Source organism: Myotis brandtii, unplaced genomic scaffold, assembly GCF_000412655.1.
Source record: "Myotis brandtii unplaced genomic scaffold, ASM41265v1 scaffold794, whole genome shotgun sequence".
NCBI lineage: Eukaryota > Metazoa > Chordata > Mammalia > Chiroptera > Vespertilionidae > Myotis > Myotis brandtii.
Genome location: NW_005371198.1, coordinates 214,093 through 241,258, shown reverse-complemented (window position 1 = coordinate 241,258; position 27,166 = coordinate 214,093).

Below are 27,166 nucleotides of genomic sequence, written 5' to 3'. Positions count from 1 at the left end.
CATTATTGATGTTGATTTTCATGTAAAAATCATTTACTAGTTTTAAGTGTTAGTTTGTTTGGTTAAATGTATGAAGTCATGTGCTATCTAACACAATCAAGATATAGAATAGTTATATAACCCTAAAAATGGTCTTTCTACCACTTTGCAGATGAACACTTCTACCTCACTTTAGCTATAGGTAGACACTATTGGCAAATAATTTCATCTCCCTCTTTTCTTGATCAGGCTAGCTAGAAACTTATCAAGTATATTACTTTTTAAAAAAATATTAACTTTTTATCTTTATTTTTCTCATTTAAAAAATTGTTTGGAGAAAAATTCTATTTTGCCTATTAATATTTAATGAAATTATTTTGTATTCATTCAGTCTACCATTTTATTATTTATTTTTATAATTATTCCCTCTGTCTTATGTCCCCATTGATATCTTTTTATCACATGAGTGTATTAACTTTTAAACTTTACAATTTAGGAATTACAAGATGCATTCTTAACTTTTCACGGTATACTTATTATTAATATGGTGTTGCTTCACCTAAAATATATAAACTTGGAACTCTAGGTTTATACTCTTCATGATTTCTGTTACAGAGGATATGCATTATGTGCTATGTATACATGCATTATTACTACAAACATTGTAATTTTTGCTTTCTATGTGGTTTATAAATAATTATATGGAAAGAATGGAGAATATTAAAATATTGTTTTAAATATATCCAAATATTTATCATTACTTATATTTTTCATACTTTACTGTGGGATATGATTCCATGTTGTATCATAGCCTCTCATCCAGAAAAAATTTCTTTAGCATTTGTTTTAGGGTAGATTTACTAGAGAAAAATTTTCTCTACAAAATGTCTTTACTCACATTTGAAGGATATTTTTGCCAGAAATAGAATTCTAAGCTGATGATTTTAATTTTTCTTTTCTTTTAATACTTAGTTTCTAATGAAAAACGAGCTTTTAATCAGATCATGTTCCTGTGTATAATTTTTTTTCTTTTACTGCTTCCAAGGTTAGAATTTGATTTTCAGATTTCAAAGGTTTGGTTATTATATGTCTCAGTATTAACCTCTTGTATTTTTTCCACTTGGCATTTTTTGAGTCCCTGTACCATAAATTTCTGTTATTTTCACCTTTAGGACATTGATTTATATTATTTCTTCAAATAATTCCCCTTCAATTCTCTCTCCTTTCTTTCTAGAATTCCAATTTCACTTATATAACAGACTAGAGGCCCGGTGCATGAAATTTGTGCACGGGTAGGGTCCCTAGGCCTGGCCGGCGATCAGCGCCGATCAGGGCCTTCCGGCTGCCAGCTGGGGCCTTCCTTCCAGCTGCTGGCCGGGGCCTCCCTTCCCTGACTGCCGGCTGCTGGCCAGGGCCTTCCTTCATTCCATGCCGCCCCCTGGTGGTCAGTGCACGTCATAGCAAGTGATCAAACTCCTGGTTGGTCAAACTCCTGAGGGGACACTTTGCATATCAGGCTTTTATAAAGATAGATTTGTTGCCTAGGATAGGAAACCCCTATGACAGCTAACAAAGTACAATATTTCTATAATAATAATTATGATTATAATGTTGAAAATTGCAAGTGCCTGCTTTGTGACAGCTGGAGTTGTTGTAAACATCATATACATAGCAACTCATTTTAGTGGATAGTATTACTGAACACTGGGCACTTGGCTTTGCGATCCCTTTGGCGGTCGAACGACCCTTTCACCGGGGTCGCCTAAGACCATCCTGCATATCAGATATTTACATTACGATTCATAACAGTAGCAACATTACAGTTATGAAGTAGCAACGAAAATAATTTTATGGTTGGGTCACAACATGAGGAACTGTATTTAAAGGGCCAGAAGGTTGAGAACCACTGTCTAAGGCAGTGATGGCGAACCTATGACACGCTTGTCAGAGGTGACACGCGAACTCATTTTTTTTGGTTGATTTTTCTTTGTTAAATGGCATTTAAATATATAAAATAAATATCAAAAATATAAGTCTTTGTTTTACTATGGTTGCAAATATCAAAAAATTTCTATATGTGACACGGCACCAGAGTTAAGTTAGGGTTTTTCAAAATGCTGACACACCGAGCTCAAAAGGTTCGCCACCACTGGGCTAGACAGTTATCCCCTCCTCTCACCTCCCACCTCCACCCCAACCTCTCATATAATAATTAACATAGGGCAAATGGGTTTTCCAGATTTAAGTCTTTCTTTTCTTTTTTTGCTTGTAAGATGATCACTTTTTCTCTTCCTTTCAGAATGTTGCCATTTTGTTCACATTCCCCGAGCCTCCTTCTCTCAGCTCAGATCTTGTACTGGAGCAGAGTTAACGCTGCCTAAGGTCATGCCACATGACCAGTAAGAGGCAGTGGCTTAAGAAAGGGGTTCCCCTAAATCAGCTGCCAAGAGCGTGAAGGCCAGTCCTGCTGCCTTTCCCCTCCGCTGGGAGCACCCACCACCCCAGGCCTTGGAAAGCTACATTTCTAAAATTACACACTCCCATTCCACCACAACAAAGCTTTCTCAGGGCACACAACACAGCACCCTCTTCCCCAGTCCTAAGAAAAACATCACTAACAGGCCGGCGGCTCCTCCTGAATGTGCTCCCCGCAATCCTGGGCCAGGATGCCTCAGAACTCCTGGTCCCCTCTGGGCACTCTGGTTTGGAGGCAGGGGAGTCAGGTGAAGGGAGGATGAACCCAGGGCAATTTTCAAAAGCCCAGGAGAGTCCAGACTGCTGGTAAACTGAACTTCGCCCACTCACCACCCAAGTCCTGTAACATCACAGCCAGGCTGGCTACTTGAAGGGGTTGTAAGTTTCAATGCTCCCTGCAAGAGGTGGTGTTCTCTGCATCTGGGCAGCTGGGAACAAAAGGCAACCCCCAGCCCTCTGGCAACACTGTCCCTCCTGAATCAGACATACACACCCTGGGATTTCTGTTTCTGTGGCGAGGGAGAAATGGAGGATGGGAGGGGGTGACCATGAGGGAGTAGGGTGTGGTGATTCATGGAGGGTGTAGGTAAGGGCCAGTTAATGTCACCTCTCTGCCTGCGACAGAGCAGGGTTTAGAGGCAGTGGGCCTGCCCATCACTTTGTTGTCAGCGTTCCGATTGCTGTCACACACACTGCGCAAAAACACCCCCCTCCCCCCGAAATCATCGCAACCAGCCAAGAGGCCCCTAAAATCCCCCCACCAATCCCTTGGCAGAAGGAAGAAACTTGTACACAGGCACTCCAGCGCCAAGTGCTGCGGTTTTCCTCTGGGGACCATTTTAAAAGCCAGAATAATGATGATCATTAAATAAAAGAATTAATAGTATTTTGTTTTCTTCCAAGTCTTTGGGAAAATGAAATTCAGGTTTTCGACCGATCCACTAACATTTATAGTCGCCTGTGGCGAAGTGGGATGTGTGTGGGGAATGGGGGGGAGATGGATGCTCAAGGTGGGGAGTGGAAGTTGCAGAGGCACTGTGGGGAAGGGGCAGTCTGGGGACCTGGGTCCCCAATGACATTTGCAGGACTGCAGCACCCGCCCGCATGCCTACCTTACCTGTGGGTGCAGTTTCCATGACAATGGGCGGCAGGTGGGCGGGGTTCAAGCCCAGTTCGAGGGGCACAATTTCCCCAGCACCCCCGCCCATCTTTCAGCTGGACTCCTCCCTTTCGGTGTCACCACTTCGTCCTCCCCTTCCTCATGGTCCCCAAACCACTGGGCCCTGGGGCTGGCCAGTGGCAGCAGCTCTTCTTGGGGATTGAGTGGCGAGGCAATGGCTGGCAGTCCCCGGGCGTGGTGACGGCAGCTGGGGGAATTGAGGTTCAGTGGCTGGACTGGTTGGCACTCCCTGCTGCTGCCCCTCACGAGACTCAGGACTTGGGAGGCTGCGGTGTACACGCCGCTGCTGCTGCCACCGCCACCACCACCACAACTCTGGCTGAGCTGCTGCCTGCTGTGATCCCCACTTCAGCTCCTGCTCCTGTTGGGGGCTGATCGGGCCAGGCTGGCTGGGGGTTGGGAGGGTGATCGGAGCCTGGATCAGGCTGGTTGGCTGCCACAGTGCACGTCATAGCCACCAGTCTTCCCGGTCGTTCTGGTCCTTCGGCCGTAATGGTCGCTGGGCTTTTATATATACAGACTAGAGGCTCAGTGCACAAAATTCGTGCATGGGAGGAGGGTGACCTCAGCCTGGCCTGTACCCTTTCCAATCCAGGACCCCTCAGGGGATGTCCGACTGCCTCTCACAATCCGGGACCACTGGCTCCTAACCGCTAGCCTGCCTGTCTACCTGATTGCCCCTAACCCCTCTACCTGCCTGCCTGATCACCCCTAACCACCTGTACCTGCCGGATTGCCCCTAACTGTTCCCCTGCTGGTCTGATTGCCCTAACCGCCTCTGCCTCGCCCCGCACCTGGGATCCAGAATGACCTCCTCCAGCCCATCGCAGACACCCGCGACCCAGGCTTCCCTCCCTCTGGCTGGCTGCAGGCAACCAGGACCTGGGCCGGCTTCACCTGGGCCGGCTGCAGCCACAGAGGAACATGGGCAGGCGGCTTTGCCTGGGCTGCAGCCACAGGCGCCTGGGACCACGGGGTGGGTGGTTTGTCCCTCTCCCAGGCTGCAAGCGCAGGCACAGGCGCAGCCGCTGGTGCCCGGGACCACTGGCTGGGGGCTTGTCCCTCTCCTGGGCCGCAGTAATCACCAGAGGCTCACCCCAATGACAGTTACCGGCTCCCCGCCTTGGTCTGGTGCCCCCGCTCACCTACTCTACCATCCCGCTGTGGCCAATGCCTGCCATGTTCCATGCTCTGCCACCTCCTGCTGACCCCTGCCATGTTCCACATGCACCCCCTGGTGGTTAGTGCACGTCATAGCAACTGGTTGTTCGGTTGTTCGGCTGTTCAGTCTATTTGCATATTTTATATATATATCCTTATTATATATTATATATATGTATATATATAATATATATATGTGTGTATGTGTGTATATATATATATATATATATATATATATACACACATATATATATCCTTTTACTTAATGTTCTATTTCTACTTAATATCCATGGCTACTTTAAAGAAATCACAAGTATTTGCATTACTCATCAGATTGATATTTTAGATTATGACACTTTAATTTCCTCACCCCCAAATTTAAAATTGAATTGTTGATTTATAATTTTAGATTAGGACACAGAACCTGGTAACTGTCTCAGATTTAATTACCACCCTGCAGAGAAATAATAGGTTTTCACTATGACCCACAATGGCCAATGAACTATTGATATGTTCTATTGTTTTGTTGTTGTTGGTTTGGGGTTTTTTAAATCTTAGATGAGAGTTTTTTCTAACCTACAGGAGGAAAACTGAAAAGAAGTAGATCATAACAGGAAAACAGATGACATGTCTGTTTTGAAGTATATTTAGCACAGCAGAATGGCAAAGAAAATGTTACCCCAGTCCCTTTCTTCACCTAAACGTTACTTGAAGGTGTTATGTAGCCTCTGGCTAAGTGGTTAGTGTTAGGATTTTCATTACCCCTTACAGTAGCAAAAAATGGGAAAATTGAAAGACTTTATACATTTTAATTTTACATGATTAGACAAAGAATCCTCAAAGATGTAGACAATGAATAACTTGCTTCCAGCAATAAGAGGCAATGGCAAGAATGAAGACACTAATTTGCACTAAAAATGCATGTTAGAATTAACAGTCCTCTCATGGGTATTTGCACAATATGTGCATGATGAACTTTAAAACAAATGGGCCTTTTTCAACAAAGTGCTCCCAGCACACTTCCTCACACCACACTGATGTTAATTTTCTCTTTCCACTAAATGAGGTCTTTGGGTACAAATACTGCTGGGAAATGGTCATGGGAAATAGAAGTGTCAGTCTTTTCTGCCCAGCCTATGACCCATTCAGACATACACCCCAGCCTCCGAGTTGAAAGCTTTCATTTTTGTAATCCTGAGACCCTGTGCATGTAATTTATGGAGGAAGGAGGCAAATACTCAAAAATGCCTTTTCCCATTCTCTCTGCTGTGCCAAATATACTTCAAAACAGACATGTCATCTGTTATCCTCTTATGATCTTCTTCTTTTCAGTTTTCCTCCTGTAGGTTAGAAAAAACTCTCATCTAAGATAAAAACAACAACAATAACAAAGCAATAAAACATATCAATAGTTCATTGTCCATTGTCACTCATAGAGAAAATCTAGCACACACTTGCCAGACCTAAGATTTGGCGTATGACCAGATGCCTCTTTCCACAGGAGAAGATAACGTTTTTACTGTTTGTGACACAGCGAGCCTTCAATACATTTTGTTGAGGATGTTTGTGGAGGGTTAAATTTAATCAGTAGGTATAATGTCCTGGAAAAAAATGTTTGCCAATAAAACTATTCATATCAGGTATGGTATTCTACAAAAACTATGCAAGTATTCCAAAGAACCCAAATTATTTTATATTTATACCATATCACATATGTACTCTTTATCTTTTATTTTCTATTTGAGCTTTCCTTCCCTAAATTTCCATGAGGAATTTGTTTATGTAACTATAAACTAATGGGCTTAAGAGATTTAAAGATGAGTAAAGATAACAGTATGATTCATTTTAACTCAATATTAAAATATAATGTTTAAATTCAACATTTTTCCCCTCATAGTTGTCCAATCACATAAAATGCAAGATACATATATGACTGTGATAAAAAAAACACACACCAAAATAGACACAAGATTTCATAGGTTGAAATAGTTCCAATATCTTGGAAAAACCTATATTCCTATTAAATTAATACTAACCACAACTACCATCTTTCTTACTAAATTAATCTGAACCATAAAAATGAAATGTTCTGAAAAGAAAACTATCTTTTGTTTTTATACAGTAGTGTCAAACTCATTTTGATTACTTCACAAGCTGGTTCTTTCTGAACTGGAGGAAAATGCCACATCCAAAATAGCCTCACCACTAAGTTTTCCTTTTGTGAGATCTGTATCAAGATTTCTGATACCTTAGACTAATACTTTACATACAATTTTTCCTTTCCCAAGTACATTAGTAATTTGATTCCCTTCTCTCATTTGGAATTTTAATTACATAAAATTTCCCAGGTCACCTTGTCCTGTTGTTCATTAGTCCACTCCTGGAACTGTATGCTATTAATGCTCTTTTTTCCATACTATAAAATGATTATATAGAAAATTTAAGACCAATTAAATTTTGCATTAGATTTGTTATTTTTTCATCTTACAAAGTACCTAGTACTCACACACATGTTAGTTGAATGAGCATGTAATTCACCACTGAACTCTTTATCCATATCAAAGTCTATTACACTCCACATAGCAATTGTTTTTGACATTTTTGAATTAGGTTCTTTATCTTCCCCAGAAAATATGAAGAATTTGCATATACTCTGGGTAAAATAGGGAGATACTGAAGGGTACTTCCCAGAGTGACATGAATTAATTTCCATTTCAGAAGTATCACATTGTCTGGCTATTGAGACTAGACTCTTAAGAGATTAGGATGCATAAAAAAAAAGGTGATAGCAGTATAATTCGAGAGAAAGGGTCATATTCTGGACAGTAAAAGCAACTAGATTTTCATATGAAGTGAGATTGAAGTACAAAATAAATACATGTTCTGGACTCCTCCTCCAAGTAATAACACCAAAATACATCATTAAGTGTGATTACATTTAGTGACAGATATGAGATACCATTACTTTTCTTATTTATAATTCTCTGATTTACAATGAATATATATGAATTTAATAATAGAGAAAAAAGGTCTGGATTTTATAAAGATCTGATTATACAAAATATTTCATAGAAACTTTTCTTCTAAAGGTGTTAAACATTATTTTGTTCCTACAAATGACAAATAGAAATAGGTATCTAGTTAGGCTTCAGCAATTCTCATATTAGTTCTTAAGAATAAATTTAAGAAGGCTTAAGGCCTGAAACTTCATTATCCACCATCCTCCAAGACCACAATGATCACTACTCTTTAGCAGATAATGTGAGCCATCGTCTGCCTCAAACAATGAGCCAGTGGATATATAAATGTACTATTGCTAAAAGATAAATATAATTGCCCTAACTTGTTTGGCTCAGTGGATAGAGCATCAGCCTGCGGACTTAAGGGTCACAGGTTCGATTCCGGTCAAGGGCATGTACCTTGGTTGCAGGCACATCCCCAGTGGGGACTGTGAAGGAGGCAGCTGATCGATGTTTCTAAATCTCTATCCCTCTCCCTTCCTCTCTGTAAAAAATCAATAAAATATATTTTTTAAAAAAGATAAATATAATAAAGAAATAAAGAAAATATAAATATTTAATATTCATTTTCAACTCTTTTGATTAAATCTCAAGGAGCACAATTTTGCATCTTATGATAATAATACACCTAGCTTTGTAAAGAACTGCCAAATTATTTTTCATCAGCCATGAATGAGTTCCTGTTGCTCCACATCCTTGTCAGCATGTGATGTTGTCAACATTCTGTGTTTTGACCATTATAATAGACTAGAGCAGTGATGGCGAACCTATGACACTATGAACTCATTTTTTTGGTTGATTTTTCTTTGTTAAATGGCATTTAAATATATAAAATAAATATCAAAAATATACATCTTTGTTTTACTGTGGTTGCAAATATCAAAAAATTTCTATATGTGACACGGCACCAGAGTTAAGTTAGGGTTTTGCAAAATGCTGACACGCCGAGCTCAAAAGGTTCGCCATCACTGGACTAGAGGCCTGGTGCACAAATTCGTGAATGGATGGGGTCCGGCTGGTCCACCCCGATCTGGGCCGATCGGGGGTGGGACTGGTTGAGGGGAGGGGCCGCAGGTAGTTGGCGGGATGGCCCCACCCCCTTGTGAACTCCCAGTTGAGGGGACAATTTGCATATTAGCCTTTTATTATATAGGATGTATAGTGTATAAGTATCTCATACTTGTTTTAATTTGCATTTCCCTTGTGATATATTATGTGAAACATATTTTCTTATCCTTATTTGTGACTTGAATATCGTCTTTGGTGAGATGGCTGTTAGAAATAGGTATAGATTTGCCAGTAAAATACAGAACAGTTAAATACAAATTTCAGCTAAAACAGAGAATACATTAAGTGTATGTTACAACTACTGCACAGGACATATTTATACCTTTAAAAATTGTTTATTTGAAATTTTGATTTAACTAGTTGTTTTGTATTTTTGTTTGTTAAATGTAAACACCCTAAATAAGTATCACTGGTGAAATGAGTAGCTTGTTACTCAGAATCAAGGTAAAATTAATGGTATTCAAAATATAGGAATTGCATAAAATAAAAATGCCCTTTTTCTTTGTATGACAAAGTATGAAGATCTAGTAGGTCAAGTATATATTTTTATTCCAACAGTTGGGAATTTCATATAAATTTTAATCAGAAAATTTTATAGAGAGCTAGGACTTTATGAAATCCTACCAAATAGCAGATTGTATGAACTGCCCCCACACACATCAAAAGTTTGTATGTGTTGCAAAATTTTCTCAGAGAATTATTCTTATAAATCTGGACTCAAGATTGTGGAAAATCAATAACCATTACCTGCATCTTATCATTGGTGTCAATATTAACAATTAGAAAAACATAATGCCCTAAAAAATATAATGCCTTTGTCTGATCAAATTATTTTGGGTCATTTTACAATGAAAAAAGACCACTGATCATCACTATTAGGTGGTGGAGAAAAATGCATTAACTTACATAACATTCAATTACATTGTATAATACATAAAACATATTTAAGAAAAGTTCGGGATTTGTTTTACCAAATTGGTATGAAATATCATATTGGTCACAAAAAATGTATTGCTGCATTTTAATTTAAGAAGTACACTTCTGTCAACTTGATCAAATTTTCTGTTTCACATTGTGTAGCAAAAGTAGAACAGTAATTTCTATACAAAGATACAAACTCATATAGACCTTCTAAGTTGAGAGTACAACATTGAAGAAATATGCTTCTGGGGACTACTTAATTTTGATTTTTAAAATGTACTACTCCTTTTAGTCAAATGGAAAAAATGCATTCTCATCTATCTAGACTCTTTTTCCTACTCTGAATAGAAGCCCCAAAGCAAAAATATTTGTAAAACACAAAAAGTAGCTATATATTTCAAATCTTATCAACTATTTGGGTGTAGGTATAAGGTAAGACATTTTATTCTTTCAAATTAATTCACCATGTTGAATATTCAGGGCTATCCTAAGGCTAAAATTTAAATTTGGAGTAATTTGGATTATACTTTTTGGTCCATTTTACATCCTATATTTGGCTTATATTTAGACTTTACTCTTCAAATGCCCCAAATACCTAAGTATTATGCGTTAACTGTCTGTGCTCCAGTTTAATAATGTCACATATAGAAAAATAAAAAAGACCATCAATAAATAAATGGTGAAAAGAGGTATTAATTTGAAGGAGAATTAGCATGTAAAAAGGAATGCAGTAAATAAATATGAGGCACAATACTAGATTAAATGCTCTCTAAACTGACATAATTTAGCTGTTACAAACATGCAGAGCACAAGGAAGTAAATGGCAAAAATACAAAACCAAATTAATTATCACCAATTATAATGTCACATACACAGTGGAATATATATATATATGCCAGTCACAGAAGGACAGATACTACATAATTCAAATTTACATGACTGTCTAAAATAGTCAAAATTATAGAAGCAAAAACAGAATTGTGGGGTTGCCAAGGGGTTGGGAAATAGAAAAATGGGGGATTGCTAACAAATGGGTATGAAATTTCAATAACATAGTGGGGTGAGGAGTGAAGGCAGCCTAATATATGGTGACAAAAATGATTTGACTTTGGGTGGTGGGCACACAGTACAATATACAGTTCTTGATTATAGAAATGTACACTTGAAACAAATATGATACTCTTAGTGCATGGAATTATGCTCAAACAAACTGTGCCAACACTGGCCAGGGCAGAAGTTGGGTTTTAACAAATAAATTTTGAAGGCTCCCATTCATACAATTGACAGACTGACAGCCTAGACTGCTAACTTATCTAGAAAGACACTGCAGATAGTTATCATGATAAGCATTTTAAAATAATTGCTAGTTCATTTTTTATGAGTATTATGCATGTTTTTTAGAAAGTTCAAATATGAATAGAATACTCTTATGTATTATAACTAAGCCTTTCTTTTAAACAAGCTTACTTTGATGAAATAATTTATTGTAATATAACAAGCATTTAGAGAACTGATTGGAAACAGTTTTAAAATAAACCTTAATATTTAGCTTCCTAAAAGTCAACCTAAATAAACTACTTCATGTAGATACTGACAGAGAAATACTGTGGATCTCAATTTCCAATAAAATAATTTCCTTTAAGGTAAGATCTGCCCCTGTATATGTTACAAAAAATATCTTTGTGAAAGTGTGAGATTCACTGAAATCATTTAGTGGCTGGAGATCATAAGTGGGGAGAAAATTCACAGACTTGAACAATTTAAACAAAAACTAGGGCTTAACTTAGAATTTTACCACATCTCAGCCTAAGTGGTTTATTGCTGGGTATTTCATATCTAAAATCTTTTCAGAAGTTATAAAAAACCCACAAACAAACAAAGTGCTTCCAGACCTGGCCAAGAAGCTCAGTTTTTTGGAGCATTGGCCCGTGTATCAAAAGATTGTGGCTTCAATTATTGATCCTGGCAAATACCTAGGTTGTGGGTTTGATTCACATTTGGGGCACACATGGGAGGCAACCAATGGATGGTTCTCTCTCACATCAATATTCCTCTCTCTCTCTCTCTAAAATTAATAATCATATCCTTGGGTAAGGATTAAAAAAATAAAAACGAAGAAAGTGCTTCCAGAGTATGTGATATAGACTGGAACTCATACATTCTTCAAGAGCTTACAGAATACAAAACATACAATACACTATATAATATACTTCTACTAGCTTGTTAAGAATTGTCATCTGTGTCTATGACAAATATAAATAATTGTCTTTGTTTATAATATTCTGGTCAGGTTTTTGTATGATTTCTTGCATCTTTGTAAAATATAAATAACTTTTAAATACTTGAAGCTGATGAAATTGGTATGTGAATTTATCAGATACTTAGGATCATAAAGGCAGAAAGTATCACAAAAATAATTTGGCTCAATTTTCTTTCTTGTCAGTAAAGAATTATTCATTAAGAATTTCATATACCTCAAGCATATTTAAAATGTCCTAGAAGTTGGGACTCTGTGACAGACTTTGAGGAAAGACAAATAAAACACCACCTTTACTATCCAATTTCATTGTTTAATAACCTTTACTGCTAATTAAGCAAACACATCTGTGAACTCCCTCTAAAATGCTACAAAATTATTCAATTGAGTGGGTCTTAATTTTTTTAAGTAAAAATAATTTTATTTAAAATGATTTCATCAGAAAGGGTGTTCTGACACAGATTAGAAATGTAAGTCTCAATCTTAAGCATGTTTTCCATCATATATTCATAACAAACTGTTAGCATGCCCAGAGAGTTCTCAAATATTCAATGTGCTCTTGATATAGATTTACTTTAAGAGAATAATATTCATTGAGTAACTGAGTTTTATAACTAGAAAAATTGTTTTAACATTATAAGGCAAGGTGATATCACTGATACTATTATTGACTTAAGAGTTTTTAAATATCTAGCTGCTAAAAATATACTCATTTGCGAGATATTTTGACAGAAAGTATATGGAATATCCTTACTTTATATTAAAAAGCTTTATGTTAATATTTAAAATAATACACTGTTGCCCTAGCAGTTTGGCTCAGTGGACAGAGTGTCGGCCTGTAGACTAAAGAGTCCTGGGTTCGATCCCACATCAGGGCACATGCCCAGGCTGTGGGCTTGACCCCCAGTAGGGGGCGTTCAGGAGGCAGCCAATCAATGATTATCCCTCATCATTGATGTTTCTATCTCTCTCTCCCTCTCCCTTCCTCTCTTAAATTAATAAAAATATATTTAAAATAATAATAATAATAATACACTGTTACATTGGAAAAGGAATTCAATTACCAGGGGAATGGTAGAAAGAATATGTACCTGCATGTCTTTGTCTATCTTAATAGATTTAAGATAAAGATGATTCTGTATAATAAATTCAAAGTAAAATATAATTCATTTTGTATATCATGTGACACCACTGAAACAAAGCAGACTTTTACATAAAAATAAAGGCAAATAAAAGTCCTCAGGAATGCAATTAGGGAGTCACTCTGAGTCACAGTGAATTGGAAAAGATCTATAATAATAAAATTAACCTCCTGGAACCCAAGTAGCCTCAGGATATACAATCTCAGAACACACTGAATAATACAGTTGTTTTGACACCAAGCCATCTAAATAAATAAAGAAAAAGTGGATCTTTTCTCATGCACTTAATATAACTCGTGACATTTCAAAACATAATTATATGTTTTTCAAAGTATTTTTTCTTGAAATAAATATATGTAACTGAAATGTTTGTGATAATCCCATCACCCTTCAAGCAATAGTACCCTCTAATCTTCAATGACAGTATACTGCAGAGGTCTTTCTGTCCATGAGCCTTGGACCAGTTAAGGTATGGGATAAGTAGTCATTTGAATGAGAGACAAATCTTAAGTCTTTGTAGTGTCTTTTCCTCCCAAATCTAGGTATCCTGGCAAAGAGTTGGGTCAGCTGTCTCATGCTGACATAGCAGTAAAGAGATAAATGGCCATTACCATGGTACACAGGCACATAGATCACTGGTACCTATTCATTTGTTATAACATGTGACATATTTGAAAAAATATATAAACCTAAAATAAGCAGATTGACCTAACTTATCTTTAAAATAACAGAAGAATTCCAGGTCCCACAGTCAATATGAAAAAAAAAATCTCATTGGTCTAGTTTCCAGTGGATATTTCCACTATTGTATATTATACGTTTATGGGTTTTTAAAATCTATTGCATTAAATGTGAGCCGCCCTCACACACACACACAAAAATAGTTTTCAGGAATATTACAGGAAGCTTCTAATGAGCAAGGATACATTCCCTCAATTGTATTGGCTTGATTATAATGTAGTAAATGTAGCACTTGTTTCTTTACTGATCCACATAGAATGGGAGTAGTAAAAAAGAATGTCTTTCTCACTTTACCCTTTTACTCTTACTGTTTCCTTTGTTGTCCTTAAAGTTTTTCAGGGTGGTTGTTACATATTTAGCAAAAGAGAAAAATGAAAATTTAAGTAGTCACCTTCCACTGTCATTCTACCTTAACCCTAATGATCCCAACACTCTGAAAGATAGTAACTGATTGTGATGAACAACAGAAAGACCATCTACTTGGGTCGTTGAGCTTATCAAAGAGAAGTATAGACTGCTTCTATCTTTGCCTATTTTCACTGCTGATAAATAAGTTTTAGGGGGAAATACCTGGTATCAGAGTACATTTTAAATGCAGCATAATGTTAAATGTTCCATATGAAATAACTTAACGCAACATTCATATTCTTGAAAAGAACAATAAATGATGTAAAATAGGTTTCATCCAATGAATTATTTACTTCACAGTAACTTTGTGATAATCAAGGGATAGGTTTCTTAGAATAGGTTACTGAAGGAAATGTGCTTCTCGGGTAGCACATTAGACCACTAGACTAGTGATCTACCGGGACTTTATTAGAATCAATCTTCAATTAGTTTCAGTTTTTTGTGGAAATCTAAAATTAAATTAAACAAATCCCAGAGGAGAGCAATAATTAATAGGCACAGTTAGTGTTTATAAAATAAACAAAAACTTTAGAATATTTTTCTATAATTTGATGAATGGACAAAAGATCAAACTTATAATCCTTTCTCATAATATATTTTAAGTAGGTGTAAGAGTCTAGATCAGCCGTGGGCAAACTACGGCCCGCGGGCCGGATCAGGCCCGTTTGAAATGAATAAAACTAAAAAAAAAAAAAGACCGTATCCTTTTATGTAATGATGTTTATTTTGAATTTATATTAGTTCACACAAACACTCCATCCATGCTTTTGTTCTGGCCCTCCGGTCCAGTTTAAGAACCCATTGTGGCCCTCGAGTCAAAAAGTTTGCCCACCCCTAGTCTAGATGGTTCTCAACCTTCCTAATGCCACGACCCTTTAATACAGTTCCTCATGTTGTGGTGACCCCCAACCATAAAATTATTTTTGTTGCTACTTCATAACTGTAATTTTGCTACTGTTTTGAATTGTAATGTAAATATCTGATATGCAGGATGTATTTTCATTGTTACAAATTGAACATAATTAAAGCATAGTGATTAATCACAAAAACAATATGTAATTATATATGAGTTTTCTGATGGTCTTAGGCAACCCCTGTGAAAGGGTCGTTCGACCCCCAAAGAGTCTCGACCCACAGGTTGAGAACCGCTGGTCTAGATGATTCAACAGAAGGAAGAGGGAAGTTGTTGTATCCCTGAAATCCACTTAATTCATGTGACAAATATGTTAGAAGACTTATACATAGTGCTTAGCTCAGATGGCTGGGTAGGTGGAATGGCAGCCTCAAGTGAACATGGGGCAGATGCCAGAGATAGGGCTTGGGGCTTTGTAATGCCAGAGAGAGGGCTTGGAGCTTTGTAACTGTACTCTTTTCCTTTCCTTACATGTTCCACAAAGACCAGAAAAGAAATGGTAAAGGCAAGCCCTAGCCAGTTTTTTTCAGTGGATAGAGTGTCTGCCTGTGGACCAAAGGGTCCCAGGTTCAATTCACATCAAGGGCACATATCTTGGTTGCAGGCTCCTCTCCAGTGTGTGCAGGAGGCAACCAACTGATACAATTCTCTCATTTCTCTCACATTGATGTTTCTGTCTGTCCCTCTCTCTTCCACTCTCCTTAAAAATCAATGGGAAAATATCCTCCAGGGAGGATTAACAAAGAAAGGTACAGTCTAATAAGCATGTCCCTGATTGGTTCCTTTTCTCTCTGTGAAGTAAGTAATTACAACCATAGAGAATAAGCTTTACAGAAGTAGCATTGCCTTAATCAATGATACAGAGAGATTCCTGGAGGGGCAAAACTTCCTGATTATATGAACCAAATGAGTTTTTCAGCTCAGACTACAACATCCAACTTTTTGTTTGAGGATATATCCCCCTATCCTCAATATATACATTGACATCAACTGATCAGGAGAAAAAATGGGAAAGGGACTTTCATTTGCCAACCCAAATGAGAAAGAAAGATGATTCTTCCAAGGGAATATTAGATAATGTTATATCAAGAAATACAATCACAATGCAGAAAGATATAAATTAGAAGAATAAGAAAAAATAAACAACAGAAGAATGAATAAAGTAATCTGAACAGGATTTAAGATAAGCCTCAACTATTTTCAAAAGAATAGAGTCGAAATACCTTCCTGGATCACAGTGAGTTTTAAAGGGCCACCAAGAAGGCCATCCTTGAAAAATCAAGGCAGAAGAGTTTGGTGTGAGGACAAAAACAGAAGTTCTGTAACTGGAACTCTGATACAAGATGCAAAACCACTTGAGGAAGAAGAGTAAAGTTGAAAAAAATACAAGGCCAGAAGGAACAAAAAAAGTACCTTACAGAAAAATGGACATAATAGCAGACCTGAAAATAAAGTAATAGTCCTGACTGTTTTGGCTCAGTTGATAGAGCGTCGACCTGCGGACTGAAGGGTCCCAGGTTTGATTCCGGTCAAGGGCATGTACCTTGACTGTGGGCACATCTCTAGTAAGGGTGTGCAGGAGGCAGCTGATCAATGTTTCTCTCTCATCGATGTTTTTAACTCTCTATCCCTCTCCCTTCCTCTCTGTAAAAAATCAATAAAATATTTTTTTAAAAAAGTAATAAACATGCACACAGGATTGTGGTCTTCAATTCTGATCTTAAGATAGGAATGAATCAAAATGGAATAATTTTTTCAATAAGAAAGTGATTATATTATTCTTATTGATTTGACTCCAATATTATAAATTACAACAAAGTGGTGCACTGAATTTAGGAAATAGGTTGTTAATTTATTACTTTACTTAAAGAAAAACTGAACATTGACTAAAATAAAATAAACTTAATGGTAAGAAAGATGAATGACTCTCAGAAAAACAAAATACAACTCCTTTACATACATGCATGGCCTTAGCTGAGTTTTAAGAGTGTACAGAGTAGCTTTCTTCAAGAACAAATTAATTCTGATATAAAATCTCATTTATCTCATATACTGAGATTAGCTTCTACAACAGCATGCCTTATCAACTGAAATTGATTGTAAATTGTGGGCAAGAATAATTGATATAGGGAGCAACATTCCAGGAACTGTATTTAATGTTATTTTCTTGAATGGAATCACAGGTGTTTTAAAGCTATTTTTCTTAAAGTAACTGTCTTTCCAGTAGAACAATGTAAATCAGTTACTAACTTTACTTCTAGCATTCACTGGCTATTCTTATGGGCTAAATCTCTTCTTTTTTACATTCCATAGCATAAAATGAATCTGTCTATGTTATGTTACACGTGATTTTTCTGTGGACGAAAAAAGGGTGAATCAGACAGTTTGAGCCATTTTCTTCCACTTAAAATAAGTCATACATCCTTTAGACACTACTTCATGATTAAATCTCACATTTTATTTTGTGAAATTCCTCTTAATGTATGCAGTAATACATAATTTTATATACAATGTATCCAAGAGTGATAACATTTATAGCTTTATATGTAACTCTGTCAAGAAACAACAACAAAAAGGTGAACAATGGAAAAATCAACTCAACTATTTTAATTTTCTTTTAGGTGAAAATTAGTTCAATCCTTTCCTTCAGGTAGAAATAGTAATTATTATCACCTAAGTTCTTAAAAAAAGTGTTTGTGTATCAAACGCATTTATAAATAAATCTGAATTCCTAAGATTTAGAAATTTTCCCATGTATAAGTGAAATAATATACATATACTAACACATATGATTTTTATGTAACTGTATCACATAAGTTACAAGTTAGAAATTTATATTGTAAATTTAAGTGGCAAATAAAAATGCTTGTTTATTAAACACACACACACACACACACACACACACACAGACACACTCACACCAGCAGATGAGTGGATAAAAAAGAAATGGTATGTTTATACATTGGAATACTACACAGCTGTAAAAATGAAGGAACTCCTCCTTTGCAACAGATGGATGTGGAGAGTATTATGCTAAGTGAAATAAGCCAGTCAGAAAAAGAAAAATACCATAAGATTTCACTAATATGCGGAATCTAATTAACAAAATAAACCGGCGAACAAAATGGAACCAGAAGCGTGGATACATGGGTCAGACTGGCCTATGCCCAAAAATACAGTTCCTCATGTTGTGACCCAACCATAAAATTATTTTCGTTGCTACTTCATAACTGTAATGTTGCTACTGTTATGAATCGTAATGTAAATATCTGATATGCAGGATGGTCTTAGGCGACCCCTGTGAAAGGGTCGTTCAACTGCCAAAGGAGTCTCGACCCACAGGTTGAGAACCGCTGGATTAGATAAAAAATATATATGCATACCTCATGGACAAGGATAATAGTTGGGTGAAGGCCAGGGAGGGTAGGCTGGTGGGTGAAGGTGGGCAAAGAGTGGGAGAAGAGGGATACTTGCAATTATGTCAACATTAAATTTTTTAAATAAATAAAGATTTAGATAATTAAAATTGAAAAACTGTTTTGTTTTTAAATCTGCTTATAATTCACTCAATTTTCTATATTACTTTGCAAATAAATATAGAGTTTGATTCATAATCACCTGTCTTTGGGGAAGGTAAAAGATTAAAAATATAATCTTAGAAGACAAAAAGTATTAAAGCAAAGCAAACATCTTTTTTATTTCTTTTCTCTCTGCTTTCAGGACCACACACCCAGAACTGATACAGTCTAATCTTAGTGAGGTGGAATCAAATCTTTAACTCTCAACTGATGCTTGCCCCCCACCCAATCATTACAAAATGCATTTTTACATTTTATATATGTAAATAATTATAAATTACTGTTATTAACTATTACTTTTATATAAAATAGCCTACAACAGTAAAATAAAGATGTAAAGTAAAATTATATAATTGGGAGTTAATGAGGGTTTTGTTTTCCAATTATCTTCTGTTAATCCTTTTAAAGTTAACAGAATTCTTCTGATTGGGAAAAAAGCAAAAATCCATTCCCATTAAACAAATAGTCTATATTAAAGCTGACACTCCAAGTAGAGCAATAAATTAGATGCATTTCAAAATGTACTTATTCATAATCAGTTATAAAACTGATGACCTTTGGCATATTTATTGGTGTCCTCGTGAAACAGAATCTCTAACTTAGGTGGAAGCTATTCACTTCTTCAACAATTAAATTCACGTGAATCTTTAAACACAGCAAAACCTTTTAAAGATGTTTTATATTTATAAGTACCTGTTACATAAAAGACAGAGTTTCCAAGGCCTGATTCACTCTCACAAGTCTTAATCAATTGGAATAGAGAAAAATCATTTTTTATTAAAAGCAAATTAAAGAATAAAATATCTACAGTAGCTAATAATTATTTAGCAGGGGATACTGAATTTGCCTGCTGAGACAACTTGTAGTAATTAAGAGATAAATTAGCACTTATATTTAATTATAAAGAAATATATGCTTCATTTAGTATGTAAATACAACTTGCTAAAAGCAACCTAACTGCACCATGTACTCTTGAATTCACATATATTACATAATAAATAACATTTTAGTGTTATTAATTTATTAATTTTAATGATTTAATTATGTGATGAAATAATTTTTCTGTACCAGTTTAGGTTTTCATTATTTTAAACCTAGTAAAAATAACCTACAGATTCATTTTTCCAGTAATATTAACTGTGAATTCCAAATACTTAAGCAGATGGGGCATCTTGTCTGACAAAATGCATTGTTTCACTTTGAGGTTCTCTCTCCCTTGAAGGAATGTTCAGGGTGACACCCTTGACTACTGAAGAAATAGCAATATGGCTATTTATATAATATATAAAGTCCTTTAGGGGCCACCATATTTAAAAACTTTCTTTTCAACTTTTTAGTGAAATCAGTTCCCTATAAAAAGGAAGCATTAGGGGATTAAAAAAAAAGCCAAGAGTGAAGACAAAAAATTGAAAATCAAGGACAGGTATGTTTCATGTTTAAATGCACACAAAATGATTATTTGGGCTTGTGGCAAGTGTGACAGATGTTATTAGTTTTCATGGCTGGAGTGATGTACCACACTGAATATGTCCGTGATTCTCAACTGATCTTCTGCAACTGATATCCTGCAATTGATTTTCTGAGGACTATTTTTCAGGAGTACTGTGATACATTATAAACATTTCCTGTCATGTTCTAGAAATAATCAAACATTGCAAAGTTGGAATAATACTATTAGTAACTTAAAATTAGGAATAAAATATGTAATGTAAAGTCTCACAGTAAAATGTGCTACAAAAAATCAGTCTGCTTAATAATTTATGATATGTAAGATAATATATTTCTCCAGAATAATAACAGACAATGCATGCTGAACATTTACTTTATACCAGATGTTGTACAATGATTTTTTTTTTTGGGGGGGGGGTCAATCCTTACCTGAGGATATTTTTCCATTGATATTCAGAGAGAGTTGAAGGGAGGAAGAGAGACAGAGAGAAACATTGATGTGAGAGAGACACATCAATTGGTTGCCTCCTGAATGAGCCCCAACCAGGGCTAGGGATCTAGCCTGCAACTGAGGTAAGTACCCTTGACCAGAATCGAACCCAGGACCTTCAGTCCAAGGGACGACACTCTATCCACTGAACCAAACTGGCTAGGGCTGTACTATGATTTTTTGAAATCTAATATGTTGTGTAATTAATACACAATCTCCAGCAGTGGGAGGAGCCAGGACATGGACCTACCAGTTTAACTCAGACTCCATGTCCATAAACCGGGGATAAATTTTTCAGTAAACTGAATGCTTTTCTGATAAGAAGAACCATATAGTTAAAGAAGACAATTCCAATGGTGGACCCTTGCAGAGATTCTTAAAGTAGTTCTTTATATGAAATTAAAATTCCTGTTTGTGGACATAAAGTCTACTTTAAACAGCTTTTGTTCTTTTTGCTTTTTCCTATAGTTGCCTGGCACACTTAGCTATGTAATGTTTGTGTGTGTGAGAGTTGAATTTAAATATAATAACTGAGTTTGCTTTGTCAAACCCACCAGGTAAGTAGATTATCTCCTAATTTATCTTACTGGATGAAGCCTATTTTCCTACTATTTGCATTTGTTTGAGGAAAAGTTGTTAACTTGTTTCAACATCTAGTTCGAATATATATAAAGCCAAATGAAAATTCTGATTCAGAAAATGGGAAATCAAATCATATAGTTTCTTGAATGTCTTAGAACTTATTTAGAATAACCTACTTTGATATGTCTGAATGACAATAAATAGCACGTAAATTTGATAGGAGATAAATATATAAAATATAAAAGTAAAAGATTATGTAAGTTTCACATCCAGACTAAAATAGAGAATAGTTAGGCCTGTTAAATTTTTACTATCACCCAACTGGCTCCATGAATAAATACTGAAAAAACACATGACTTTTGTATTCATCATTTACTCCAAAACACATACTCATGAAAATAAAAACCAGACATTAGATACAAAAAAAATAAAAAATAGGCTATTTTTAGAATTGTTTTCCCACTTCTTGGATATAAATGAAGAAACTTGAAACATTAATTAGAAAAAAACATATACAATCCTATGTTCATTGCAGCGTTATTTACAACTAGAGGCCGGGTGCATGAATCCGTGTACCAGTGGGGATCCCTTGGCCTGGCCTGCGGGATTGGGCCAAAACTGACTCTCCGACATCCCCTAAGGGGTCCAGGATTGTGAGATGGCACAGGCCAGGCCGAAGAACCCCACCGATGCATGACTGGGGCTGGGGAGGGATGCAGGAGGTTGGCCAGCCGGGGAGGGACCGCAGAAGGGCTCCAGGGTGTGTCCGACCCATCTCACTCAGTCCTGATTGGCTGGACCCCAGCAGCAAGCTAACCTATCGGTTGGAGTGTCTGCCCCTGGTGGTCAGTGCATGTCATAGCGACTAGTCGACCAGTCAACTGTCAGCCCCTTGGTGGTCAGTGCACATCATAGCGAGTGGTGGAGCAGCCTTAGCATATCATTAGCATATTACACTTTGATTGGTTGAACAGACGACCGGACGACTAGACACTTAGCATATTAGGCTTTTATTATATAGGATAGCCACGTCTGGAAACAGCCCAAGTGCCCATCAGTAGATGAGTGAATAAAAAAGCCCTGGTACATTTATACGATGGAATACTACTTTGTTAAAAAAAGGAGGAAATATTACCCTTTGTGACAGCATGGATGGACCTGAAGAGTATTATGCTAAGTGAAATAAGCCAGTCAGAGAAAGACAATACTATATTATTTCACTCATATGTGGAAACCAAAGAACAAAATTAACTAACAAACAAAATAGAAACAGACTCATGGATAGAGAACAGGCTGACAGCTGACAGAAGGGAGGGGATTTGTGGGGCTGAGTGAAAATGGTGAAGGGGTGAGGCAAAACAAACAAAACAAAATAAAATCCTCATAGACACAGACAACAACATGGTGATTACCAGAGCAAAAGGGGGTCGGTGATAGAAGATGGTACAGGGGGACTAAACGGTGATGGAAGGAGACTTGACTTTGGGTGGTGAACACCCAATACAATATACAGGTAATATATTATAGAATTGTACACCTGGAACCTATATAATTTTATTAACCAATGTCACCCAATAATTTAATAAAAATAATGAAAATTTAAAAAAAGATTTATTTCATTTGAAGTAACATATATTCAAGACATGGAACCTACTATGTGCCAAGAACTTTTCTAATAATTTGAATATATCATCTCTTTTAATCCTCATGAATAAAAGTAGACTGATGAGAAGAGCACTGAGGCTGAGAGTTGAAGTAATTTTCCCAATTAAAATTCAACTAACAAAAGTTACAGCCAGAAATCAAGCTCAGTTTTATTTTATTTCAAATCTCAATTTTTTCTCCTGGATATCAGACTTCATAATGTGAGAATATTCCAATTAAAAGGAGACAAATATGATAATTATAAAAGAGTTCACAGCAGAGATCCAGAAATCAAATGCCTCTCTCTGTTTCAAGAAGTAAAATGACATTCTGAAATTCAAATTAATTTTAATTCCCAGTTATGATGCCCTAAATGTCACACAACTTTGCAGAAAGAAAAATATGAGGGAGACAAATATATTTTTTTAAATGATAGAATTTTGCAACTTCCAAATTAGTAGTTCTCCTGAATGCCAAGAGTAACATTTTAGCTGCAGAGATGCTAATTCTGAGAATCATGCAATCTTGTGTCATAAGAGTCTCACAGGTAAGGACTCTGAACAGATACATGACAAGAGGAATATCCTTTAGGTCTTGACACTGGATGTAAGACCCAATAACCTTAGCATATTTCACAGAGGAGATGTGGGGCTTAAGTGTCAGGCTTAAGGTTATTAAATATAAGAATAAATGATATTCTTACGTACCTACATTTGTCAACTAAGAATTATAGTTCTGAGATATAGCAATTATAGGTAGAATACATAGAATTATAAAATACTAATACTCCAGCTGAACATTAATGTTACATAGTAATTACATATTATTTGGACTTATAGAAATATTATTATGAAATTTAAAATTATGCCTGATAATGTTTGGAAGAAATAGATAAACTATTACATAATATCTCCATTTTGAGGTCTTCTTTAATAAAAATATATTTCCTGGATTTAACAGACTATATCTCAACTCTCAAAAGGAGAAATCATACATTAGTGACTTAAAAGGTGCTAAAGACAATTCAAACACATTACAGTGTATTTCATTCTTTAAAGTTTGAGATATCTAGTCCTTAATTCAGTCTTTAAACTACCACTATGTGAAGCCATAAATAATTCATAAAAATTTTAATTAAATAATTTCAGGAAAAATACTTAAACAAATAAAATATCTTAAAATTAAAATGTTGAGATAGAGACTTTTACTGAATTAACTGTTAAAGAGAAAACATAATGGAAATTAGGATTGTTTTTCTTGTACTACTGTAGATAAGTATTTTGTTGTTGCTTTTCTCTTGCTCCTTTCAAGATTTTATATTTGTCTTTGCTTTTTTGCAGTTTAACTAAAATATGGCTAATTATAGATTTGGAGTATTTATCCTGCTTTTTTCCTGTTATTTGTGTCTATTATTTATTTTGAAAAATTCTCAAGCATTATTTCTTGACTTCATTTCTCTCTTTCTCCTTCTGGTATTCTAACCATGTTTCACATTTTAGAATTGTTCTATAGTTCTTAGGTATTCTATTCCATCTTTTTCATTATTTTTCTCTTTTGCATTTAGGTTTTGGGAGTTCCAAGCTCACTGATATCTTTCTTGGCTGTATCTAGTCTGATGATGAGTCCATTGAAAGCATTCTTAATTTCTGCTACAGTATTACTGATTTCTAGCATTTTTAAATCCTTTATTAGAATTTCCATCACTCCACTTACATTATCCATCTGTTCTTTCATATCATCCTTTTTTTAAAAAAAATCAGAGCCCTTATTATATTAATCATAGTTGTTTTCAATTCCCTGTCTTATAATTCTAACATCTCTACCATATCTAAATCTGGTTCTGATGCTTGTTTTGTTCCTTTAAACTGTGTTTATTTTAGACTTTGTCTTCAACTGTGTGCTTTTGTACAAAACTTCCAATTTTTGTTGAAAGTCAGACATTAAGTATTGGGTAAAAGGAGTAGAGGTAGCTAGGCCCTTTGTTATCTGGCTAGGGGTAAGGCTGTATTTTCTGTTTGTTGCAGCTGTAAGTGTCAGAAGCGAAAACTTCCTCTGGTGACTTTAGTTTTGTCTCCCTTGTTGTTTTAGGGTGTTTCTGTAGACTTCCCTTTTTAAAAAAAAATATTTTATTCACTTCAGAGAGGAAGGGAGAGGGAGAGAGAGATAGAAACATCAATGATGAGAGAGAATCATTGATCCACTGCTTCCTGCTGGCCCTCCCCTGGGGATTGAGCCCTCAACCCAGGAATGTGCCCTTGACTGGAATCAAACCTGGGACCCTTTAGTCCGCAGGCAGAAACTCTATCCACAGAGCTAAACCAACTAGGGCTGTAGACTTCTTCTTCTTTTTTTTTTTTAAATATATTTTATTGATTTTTTTACAGAGAGGAAGAGAGAGGGATAGAGAGTTAGAAACATCGATGGGAGAGAAACATCGATCAGCTGCCTCCTGCACACCTCCCCCTGAGGATGTGCCCACAACCAAGGTACATGCCCTTGACCGGAATCGAACCTGGGACCCTTCAGTCCGCAGGCCGACGCTCTATCCACTGAGCCAAACCGGTTAGGGCGGCTGTAGACTTCTTAAAGAAAGTTATGAGATGTTCAGTCATTTTAGTTGTTTTCTTCTGTTATTATACAGGAGTTTTATGGGTGTAGTAAGATATGGCCAAGAAGAGTTCTATAGTTCTACAGGTTTAGTCTTTTATTGAGCCTTAACTCCTCTGATCTCAACAGTGCTTCTCAGTCCCTCACCTCCCCCCTGTCCCAAGTTGGGAAAGCACATATTTCCCTTACCTCAGAGGGAAGGCTAGAGCAAGCTGGATTGTTTATTTCCCCAGGCCAGTTAGCCTCTGATAACCCCAGTAGGTTAGGCTTTGGTAAAATAGTTTTTATTGAGGACAGGTCTTGTTAAGAACAGGATGGTGCAGTATAGCTTAAAATGGCTACTTTCTCCATCTTCTGCCAGAGGCATAAGGAGATTATTGTCCAATCTTCATTGTGAGGAAGGTAGGGCTCCTGGATGCAAACTCACACAAATGTGAGGCTTGCCCCTTAAGACTGAGCACTCCTAGAGTTTTCAACTCTCAAACTTGTCCACACTGAGCCTCCAGCAATTTGCCAATTATAGTTATGGTTTTCCTACCCTGTCACTGGTTCGCATAGAGGTTCCTGCTCTTGGGCTTCTAGAGGCTGAATCTAATAAAAGTCATTGATTTTTTTTATTTGTTTAGATTTTTTTTTGTTGTGAGGATGGGAATGATGACTTCCAGCCTCCTTAAATCTGCTAGTTCAGTTCCTGATTGGGGTGCAAATGAGAGGCAACCAATCAACATCTCTCTCTCTCTCTTCTCCTCTCTTAATCTCTCCCTTTCTGTCTCTAAAAGAGAAAAAAAAATCAATGAACATATCCTCAGGTAAGGATTTTTTTAAAATAATCTTTTATTTGCTTATTGAAAGAGTATGTTAATTTTCTCTTTCAAATATTATTTTTCTGAACAAATAACCAACTGATAGAAAGACTGCCTAGAGAATATAAGGGCTGTGAATAAAAAAGCCTTTAATAAAATGGGGGAGTATATAATGTACTGGATGTGACACTAAGGCTGTTATGGGCAGTTAGACAGACTAGCAGAGTAATGACGATGTGCCAGGTACAGAAACTGACCAGGGCAGAAAGCCCTGGATGCCTAGCAAGGGGCAAACTCGGAAAACAGGGACCTCCCCCCGCCCAGAATAGCCTATCCTCCCCTAGCATATCACCGCCATGCAGTTGGGACCCCTGATCTTTCATATCGCTGGTCATGAGGTTTAGACCGCCTGACCTTTTCCTCTCTAAAGATCATATCAAGGTCTCAGTTTTATTTCAGCTGCAGGCCCAGAAAAGCAGCAAAACCAAACAGTGATGCCATGGCTGCCTCAGGACCAGCTGCATTGAAGAATGACCCCCTGCCCTGGCACTGACCAATCAGTGGAAACCATGACCCTGAAAGACCACACCTGGAAAGCTGATTAATATCCTATTAGGCCCCTCCCCTGAGACCTCCCCAAGATTTCCACCTGCAAGAGAGAGAAATATGCTGGATGAAGGACCCAGTGCACTCTTCCCCAGGAGAGCATGCCTGTGCCATTCCCTTCCCCCTTCTTCCCTTTAAGGGA